The 8,993-nt window shown below is 56.0% G+C and overlaps 1 long non-coding RNA gene across 1 annotated transcript; it reads left to right on the forward strand.

The window, feature by feature from the left end:
• The first annotated feature begins 647 nt into the window (after positions 1–647).
• On the forward strand, positions 648–8,693 carry LOC144365372 (uncharacterized). The gene is made up of 2 exons (XR_013423711.1): positions 648–1,341; positions 7,327–8,693. It is a non-coding gene; the product is annotated as an uncharacterized LOC144365372 (long non-coding RNA).
• The last annotated feature ends 300 nt before the right edge of the window (positions 8,694–8,993 follow it).

Here is an 8,993-nt window from a genome sequence, read left to right on the forward strand (position 1 = left end):
TGCTGACCAGGGCCGCTCCTCCATGGAAGCCCACCCTCTTCTGCGCCTGGAGGACCCCGGGAGGCGCTCCAGGACTCAGGTGAAAGCTCACCTGTGAAACACTCTCTAAGCCTCTGTTATCTCAAATTTGGCTAAAAGGGTGTTTGACACAGACCCCTAACAGTCTGCCACTTTCTCTCTAAGGAGGGCCCAGATCAGACCAAGGGATGGGACAAGTCCGTCCTGGAGACACAGGCCCAGACCTTGGTGCACAGTCGGAAGTGTCCTAGAAACAGTGGTTCAGAGACTGGGAATTGCCAGGGTGAAGCTGGCCGACGGTCCCTTCCCAGACCAGGTGCCCCAGGCGCCTCTCAGCTCGGTGCCCAGGCCTTCCACTGGGTGGCGCCAGTGGGCCTCTTCGCAGGCCGGCTCTCAGCACCCGCAAGCCTTGGGGACCCTGGAGGGGATCTGCCCGCCAGCCCCACAGTAAAGGGCCAGATGACACGGAGCCCCACATCCCTCAAGACTGCGGGGTGGACAAGACAGGGCCTGTGACAGGCCCCAGTGAAAATCAGAAAATTTCAAAAAAGCTCCACGTGGCTTTCCTCAGTCCCTGTCCCTGCCCTTTCCAGCCCCACCCCGGGGTGGAGGGGGGCTCTGCTGGCCCTTCCTGCAGGTCCAGGCTGGTGCCCAGGGCGGAGGCAGGTCAGCTCTCCCCCCCTTTAGGGCAAATCCAGTCAGCGGGACTCCAGATTTGTGGGCCTGTTCCCTGCTGGGACTCCCAAGAGCCCCCAGCCTTCTGGCCCTGGGCTCCGCCTGCCCACTGCCCACGCCCCGGCACAGCCAGGGGCCATGCGCAGCCTGGGCCTGGGGTGCCCAGCTCCAGGGTCTCCAGTCCCCCCCAGGACGCCCCACCTCTCTTCCCTCTCCCCTGGGCCAGGCCCCACAGCAAGTCCTCCTGAGGGCCTGGAGCCCCAGCTGCCCCACCACCCCAGCTGCTCCTGGCTTCGGGGTGGGGTCAGGCTGGAGGGCGAGTCCAGAGAGGAGGGTCTCTGAGCCCCGCTGAGGCCCCCGTGGTTCATCTCCCCTCCCCGTTCTCCATCCCGGGAGGCAGCAGCTGGAGTCCAGCCGTGGGGAAAGGTGAAGGACGCGGCAGAGTCCTTGGGCAGGAAACCCCTGGCGTGTGGCCAGCAGATGGACAGGCCGTGGGGGGGGGCCGCCGCTCTGGGGCTGTGGACGCTGAGTGGGGTGAGGCTGCGGCCCTGCGGGGCCGGTGTGGCCTGGCTGGGGGCAGCAGGGGGCCTGACCTGAGCCTTCAGCTTATGGCCACAGGCAGCTGGGGGCACTCAGCAGGGCCAAGAGGTGAGTCCTCCAGGGCCCAAGGCCCCCACGGCCACCCACACAGCAGAGAAAGCTGATTGAGCCACAGGACAAGGGACACGGTGCCCAGACCTCTCCAAACCCTGACCACGTCATGAGCCACAGAACTTCAGTAATGTCCAAAGAATGGTGTGTGTGTGTGAGGTGTGTGAGGTGTGTGGTGTGTGAGGTGTGTGTGTGGTGTGTGATGTGTGAGGTGTGTGTGAGGTGTATGTGTGGTGTGTGTGTGTGAGGTGTGTGTGAGGTGTGTGTGTGGTGTGTGTGTGAGGTGTGTGAGGTGTGTGAGGTGTGTGGTGTGTGTGAGGTGTATGTGTGGTGTGTGATGTGTGAGGTGTGTGTGAGGTGTATGTGTGGTGTGTGATGTGTGAGGTGTGTGTGAGGTGTGTGTGTGGTGTGTGTGTGGTGTGTGTGAGGCGTGTGTGAGGTGTGTGTGTGGTGTGTGTGAGGTGTGTGGTGTGAGGTGTGTGGTGTGTGTGAGGTGTATGTGTGGTGTGTGGTGTGTGAGGTGTGTGTGAGGTGTGTGTGTGGTGTGTGTGAGGTGTGTGGTGTGTGGTGTGTGAGGTGTGTGAGGTGTATGTGTGGTGTGTGGTGTGTGAGGTGTGTGTGAGGTGTGTGTGAGGTGTATGTGTGGTGTGTGATGTGTGAGGTGTATGTGTGGTGTGTGGTGTGTGAGGTGTGTGTGAGGTGTGTGTGAGGTGTGTGAGGTGTCTGTGTGGTGTGTGAGGTGTGTGTGAGGTGTGTGTGAGGTGTGTGTGAGGTGTGTGTGAGGTGTGTGTGAGGTGTGTGTGTGGTGTGTGTGAGGTGTGTGGTGTGTGAGGTGTGTGTGAGGTGTGTGGTGTGTGAGGTGTGTGTGGTGTGAGGTGAGTGTGAAGTGCGTGTGAGGTGTATGTGTGGTGTGTGGTATGAGGTGTGTGTGAGGTGTGTGAGGTGTGTGGTGTGTGAGGTGTGTGAGGTGTGTGTGAGGTGTGTGTGAGGTGTGTGGTGTGTGAGGTGTGAGGTGTGTGTGAGGTGTGTGTGAGGTGTGTGTGAGGTGTGTGAGGTGTGTGTGAGGTGTGTGTGAGGTGTGTGTGAGGTGTGTGTGAGGTGTGTGTGAGGTGTGTGAGGTGTGTGTGAGGTGTGTGTGAGGTGTGTGGTGTGTGAGGTGTGAGGTGTGTGTGAGGTGTGTGTGAGGTGTGTGTGAGGTGTGTGGTGTGTGAGGTGTATGTGAGGTGTGTGGTATGAGGTGTGTGTGTGGTGTGTGTGAGGTGTGTGTGAGGTGTGTGTGAGGTGTGTGTGAGGTGTGCGGTGTGTGAGGTGTATGTGAGGTGTGTGGTATGAGGTGTGTGTGTGGTGTGTGTGAGGTGTGTGGTGTGTGAGGTGTGTGTGTGGTGTGTGTGAGGTGTGTGTGAGGTGTGTGTGTGGTGTGTGTGAGGTGTGTGTGAGGTGTGTGTGAGGTGTGTGTGAGGTGTGTGTGTGGTGTGTGTGAGGTGTGTGTGAGGTGTGTGGTGTGTGAGGTGTGTGAGGTGTGTGTGAGGTGTGTGGTGTGTGAGGTGTGTGTCGTGGTGTGTGTGAGGTGTGTGGTATGAGGTGTATGTGTGGTGTGTGTGAGGTGTGTGGTGTGTGAGGTGCGTGTGAGGTGTGTGGTATGAGGTGTGTGTGTGGTGTGTGTGAGGTGTGTGTGTGGTGTGTGTGAGGTGTGTGGTGTGTGAGGTGTGTGTGAGGTGTATGTGAGGTGTGTGTGAGGTGTGTGTGAGGTGTGTGTGAGGTGTGTGTGAGGTGTGTGTGAGGTGTGTGGTGTGTGAGGTGTGTGTGAGGTGTGTGGTGTGTGAGGTGTGTGTGAGGTGTGTGTGTGGTGTGTGATGTGTGAGGTGTGTGTGAGGTGTGTGTGAGGTGTGTGGTGTGTGAGGTGTGTGTGAGGTGTGTGGTGTGTGAGGTGTGTGTGAGGTGTGTGTGTGGTGTGTGATGTGTGAGGTGTGTGTGAGGTGTGTGGTGTGTGAGGTGTATGTGAGGTGTGTGGTATGAGGTGTGTGTGTGGTGTGTGTGAGGTGTGTGTGAGGTGTGTGTGAGGTGTGTGTGAGGTGTGCGGTGTGTGAGGTGCGTGTGAGGTGTGTGGTATGAGGTGTGTGTGTGGTGTGTGTGAGGTGTGTGTGAGGTGTGTGTGTGGTGTGTGTGAGGTGTGTGTGAGGTGTGTGTGAGGTGTGTGTGTGGTGTGTGATGTGTGAGGTGTGTGTGAGGTGTATGTGAGGTGTGTGTGAGGTGTGTGTGAGGTGTGTGTGAGGTGTGTGTGTGGTGTGTGGTGTGTGAGGTGTGTGTGAGGTGTGTGTGAGGTGTGTGTGTGGTGTGTGATGTGTGTGGTGTGTGTGAGGTGTATGTGAGGTGTGTGTGAGGTGTGTGTGAGGTGTGTGTGTGGTGTGTGTGAGGTGTGTGTGAGGTGTGTGTGTGGTGTGTGTGTGGTGTGTGTGAGGTGTGTGTGAGGTGTGTGTGAGGTGTGTGATGTGTGAGGTGTGTGTGTGGTGTGTGTGAGGTGTGTGTGAGGTGTGTGTGAGGTGTGTGTGAGGTGTGTGTGTGGTGTGTGGTGTGTGAGGTGTGTGTGAGGTGTGTGTGAGGTGTGTGTGTGGTGTGTGGTGTGTGAGGTGTGTGTGAGGTGTGTGTGAGGTGTGTGTGAGGTGTGTGTGTGGTGTGTGATGTGTGAGGTGTGTGTGAGGTGTATGTGAGGTGTGTGTGAGGTGTGTGTGAGGTGTGTGTGAGGTGTGTGTGTGGTGTGTGGTGTGTGAGGTGTGTGTGAGGTGTGTGTGAGGTGTGTGTGTGGTGTGTGATGTGTGAGGTGTGTGTGAGGTGTATGTGAGGTGTGTGTGAGGTGTGTGTGAGGTGTGTGTGTGGTGTGTGGTGTGTGAGGTGTGTGTGAGGTGTGTGTGAGGTGTGTGTGGTGTGTGATGTGTGTGGTGTGTGGTGTGTGAGGTGTGTGTGAGGTGTGTGTGAGGTGTGTGTGTGGTGTGTGGTGTGTGAGGTGTGTGTGAGGTGTGTGTGAGGTGTGTGTGTGGTGTGTGATGTGTGAGGTGTGTGTGAGGTGTGTGTGAGGTGTGTGTGAGGTGTGTGTGTGGTGTGTGATGTGTGAGGTGTGTGTGAGGTGTATGTGAGGTGTGTGTGAGGTGTGTGTCGTGGTGTGTGTGAGGGGGTCTGTCCCTTGGCAGAGCCCAGCCATCAGGATTGAGGTGAGTGGAGCTGGGCCACACTGCCCTCTGGTGGCGAGTGGCAGTATTGGTGGTGACAGTGTTGGGCAGACACCTGGCCACCCCCCCCCCCCCGCCCCCCCAGGCTGACATACAAGTGAAGACCCCAGCGTCCACCACAGAGTCACAAGGTCAAGATGGCAGGGCGGTGGGACTGGAGCTCAGTGGAGGACAGGTTGGAGGCACCCTGCCCTCCCTGTGGCATCCTGGGAAAGCCTTCCACAGCCCTGCTCGCGCCCGGGGACCCCGGAGCCACCTCACCTGGGAAGGTCACAGGGCTGAAGACCAAGCCGTGCGCTCCGTGGCCCTGTTCGTAAAGAGGGCAGTTCTGCCGCTGCAGCCCCCAGTGCCCACACAGGAGGCCGGGCGCACTCACTGCTGGCCGGTGGGTCTGACAGAGGCCTGGACAGACGAGGACGCTGTCCACCCTCCCACTCCTATTCCACTACTCGGAGCTTCACAGCCCGAGATGGAGGGCGGCCCCTGCCAGGTCACAGAGGGCCTCCTGGGCCTTTCTAGCTGGCAGCTTCCTCTTGGCCCTCAGGAGAGGCCGGCTCAAGGGAAGGCTCTTGACCAGGACACAGCGGAGGCCCCTTCTCCGGGCCGCTGGACCAGTGCGTCCCTTGAAGGGAACGCCTCTCTCCCCGTGTTTATTTTGGTGTCTCCCTGCACATGCCCCCAAACCTGCAATGCCAGGACCGCCCACGTCACGCTGGGGTCACGAGTCCCCCACGGCACCCCAACAGCTCCCCATTGGAATGGGGCACCAGGAGGCTCCAAGCCAGCGTGACTTAGGGCACTTAGAGTGGAGAAGGGGGGTGTGGCACAGAGAGCGAAGCAGCTGAGTGCAGAGGGGGGCTCTGGGTGGGAGGAACTTGGGAGGGAGGCCGGGCACACCTGGCCTGTGTGGGCTTCCTGTCTTCTGGGGCCTGAGGACACAGGTGTGGGGAGACGGTCTCGGGCCAGAACAGCAGCTAAGTGGTCACGTCTGCCAGGCTCGAGGGGCAGGAGGAACGTTAGGAAGATGGGAAAAGGTGAGCCTGTCTGCACTCAGCCTTTGGGCCAGCACGTAGGGGCCTGTGGCAAATGCAGTGTGTCCCCAGAAGCCACACGTAAGAAGGCATCAGAGTGCAAGGTGAACGCCGCTACCCCAGGGCAGAAGAGAGTTTGTTTCAGTGCTGGGGATTGAACCCGGGGCTTGTACATTCTAGGCAAGTGCTTTAACTCTGAGCTCACCCCCAGCCAAGAACGTGTATTTAGGTAGAAATGGGCAGGTCATGGTGCGGCCACCAGAGCTGAAGAGCCAGAAGTGAACGGCATCTGGAGGCATCAGTGCCAGCCCACCACCTTCACTACATCACCATCACCACCATTATCACCACCACCATCACCACCAGCCCCACCACCTTCACTACATCACCATCACCACCATTATCACCACCACCATCACCACCAGCCCCACCACCTTCACTACATCACCATCACCACCATTATCACCACCACCATCACCACCAGCCCCACCACCTTCACTACATCACCATCACCACCACCATCACCACCAGCCCCACCACCTTCACTACATCACCATCACCACCATTATCACCACCACCATCACCACCAGCCCCACCACCTTCACTACATCACCATCACCACCATTATCACCACCACCATCACCACCAGCCCCACCACCTTCACTACATCACCATCACCACCATTATCACCACCACCATCACCACCAGCCCCACCACCTTCACTACATCACCATCACCACCATTATCACCACCACCATCACCACCAGCCCCACCACCTTTACTATATCACCATCACCACCATTATCACCACCACCATCACCATTTCCACCACCATCACCATTTCCACCACCATCTCCACCAGCCCCACCACCTTTACTATATCACCATCACTACCATTATCACCACCATCACCATTACCACCTCCACCACCACCACCAGCCCACCATCTTCACTACATCACCATCACTACCATTATCACCACCACCATCACCATCACCACCTCCACCACCATCACCACTACCATCACCACCATCTCCACCTCCATCACCACCAGCCCACCACCTTCACCACCAGCCCACCACCTTCACTACATCACCATCACCACCATTATCACCACCACCATCACCATTACCACCTCCACCACCACCACCAGCCCACCATCTTCACTACACCACCATCACCACCATTATCACCACCACCATCACCATCACCACCTCCACCACCACCAGCACCATCACCTTTACTACATCACCATCATTAGCACCATCACCACCACCACCACCACCACCACCATCATCACCTTCATTAATAGCATTACCACCATTAGAACATCACTGTCACTGTTGCCATCACTGTCAGTATCAGTACCACCACCACTATTGTCATCATCATCCACTATCTTTAACACCATCATCACCACCACTGCCACCACCATAAGGCATCTTTGGTGCCACCACCACCACTGACACCATTATCACTCTCTCTGGCACACCGCAAGAGCCACCTCTTCACAGCGTTGGTATCAGAAGTGGATAAGTTACTATACATGAGACTACACATGGGACACTTAGACTCAGTGGATAAGTGACTTCACATGGGACATTTAGACACAGTGATGTTGGTGGCTGTCTCCAAGCTCAAGTGATTCCCTAACCAGGCGTTTCTTCCCCCTCCTTTCCATACACCTAAGTCCCATTCATCCTTCCAACTTTAAAACTTTGTTCTAGGAAGATGGAAAGCAGAAAGCCCCAGAAGCCGGAGCCTGCTCGGAACCACGGTCGGGTAGCATCTGTCGGAGGGAGCTCCGGGGACTCCCGGCTCTCCAGAGGAAGGCCTATCACCTTCCTTTGCAGACCACATGCCTGTCTTCCATGTGGCTGGCACACAGCTTGTGGGGGCCAGGGTGGGCCAGGGGACCATTTTCTATATAAATGGGGGATCTGCGTTTTGATTTGATAGCTGCTGCTTTTGGTCTTTGAGGTGTGAGCATAGGTGGGCAGCCACTCTTTATTTTCCCTCTTCTGACCATGGCAAGACCTCACCCTCAGCTGAAGGAACTTCTAGGACATTTAAAGATCCTCCGCAGATTTCTCATCGCACCTTAGGAGGGCAGAAGCCGTGGGCTCTGCAAAGATGAGTCCCTGAAGGAATCAATCAGGAATCAGGAATCCTATAGCCTGAAAAACTGGCCTTCAAAAGCTTGGAAAAAACCAGGGCCTTCCCAGATAGACAAAGCCAAGGGGGCTTGTCACCCCTAGATCCACCTGCAAGGGGGCTTGTCACCCCTAGATCCGCCTGCGAGGCACATTCAGGAGTACGGCAGACCAGGTGGAGGCTCCGGGCAGAGGCCCAAGCTGCTCGAAGAAATAAAGACCTCAGTGCGATGTGGTGTTGCTGTCACAGTGTGTCACTTCAGTTTGTTTCCACATCATCTAAGAGACAACACACTGGGAGAGAAACACCGGTCTAAGCGCTACTATTACTGTAGTTTGTAAATCCACATTTTGTCTTCCACACAACTGAAGAGGATTAACAAATTAAAAAATCAATGATGTTTTTATGTTTTGGGACACGCAATGTACAGAGATGTAATTTTGTGACAATAACTGAAAGAGGGTGGGGACAGAGCTCTGAAGGAGCAGAGTTTTTGTATGTGATTGAAGTGGAGCTGGTATAAATTCCATTTAGAGTGTATAACTTCAGGATAATCATGGGGAAAAAAGACTATATTCAAAAGGAAATGAATATCGCTTCAAAAAAATCAACTATCAACTAGAAGACATTAGTGAAGGAAATGAGGGACACAAATTTAGGAGGCTTACAGAAAACAGACAGCAAAATCACATAGATAAGACCTTTTCCAGTAATCACACCAGGACTCCTTCCTAACAGAGCTGGGCTCTTCTGAAACCAGCCCCTCACTCCAGCCGTCAAGGGACACAGCCTGGGAAGACTGGTGTCTCCAGCCACCTTGCAACCCTTACCCCAGGACCAGGCCTCGAGATCCCCTTTGTCCCATCACCCGGAGGTCGGACATCTATGAGAACTTAAGTTGAACAAGAAATACAACACTTACGGCAGATTCAGAACGACACCGAGTCTTTGTGTTCATAGCATTAAAACTTCCTGGGTTCAAGGGACTTTCCAACTTGAACTTCTCTGGGAGAAATCAGTGCCCAGCTCAGCCTTCTGCCAGTGAGCACCCTTCTTCCACCCAAGAGCTGGTGGGGGCTCTCTGGTCATGAGGACCAGTCAGCTGGACACTCCAGGTCTCAGCAGTGACGGTCCCATGAGTCCAGCGCATGTGCACGGGTGGTGGGTCAGAGAGCCTCCCTAGCATTCTGCCTTGAATGGCAGGTCCTGAGGCTCAGGCCTCTGGCTTTAGCCATGGGCC

This window comes from Ictidomys tridecemlineatus, chromosome 7 (genome assembly GCF_052094955.1).
Source record: "Ictidomys tridecemlineatus isolate mIctTri1 chromosome 7, mIctTri1.hap1, whole genome shotgun sequence".
In the NCBI taxonomy this organism is placed as follows: domain Eukaryota; kingdom Metazoa; phylum Chordata; class Mammalia; order Rodentia; family Sciuridae; genus Ictidomys; species Ictidomys tridecemlineatus.